Consider the following 434-nt stretch of genomic DNA (forward strand, 5'->3'; position numbering starts at 1 on the left):
ACAGACTACACTGAAGCGAAGGCGCGACATACCTGTTCATTTAGTAAATATCAACCAACGTGCTACTGAGGATCACGTTACTCTCTAAGCTAAAAGGTAAACAATATGTGTAGATTATGAGGTACGTTATATAAGACCCACGGTTGCTGTAGACGCTAACTAAACGTGTTTCTCTGAAGTCAACCCCATTTTCCTTCTTTTTTAAAACTCTGGGTGACGTTTCGTGACATCATTTGAACTACGGGAAATGATATCATAAGGAATTACTTTATTTGTGCGTGTCAGTGAGCATGTCCTGCTCTGTCCTCCATCACCAGCAGTAACGTAGGTGTTTCTTAAGAAAGCAGAAGTTTCCTCTTCAAAGACCTGGGCGCAGCAGCTGGGACTCGTTTCGGCAATCAACAAAGCTCACACAAATCGCTCCAGTTAACTGC

Source organism: Penaeus monodon, chromosome 22 (genome assembly GCF_015228065.2).
Source record: "Penaeus monodon isolate SGIC_2016 chromosome 22, NSTDA_Pmon_1, whole genome shotgun sequence".
NCBI lineage: Eukaryota > Metazoa > Arthropoda > Malacostraca > Decapoda > Penaeidae > Penaeus > Penaeus monodon.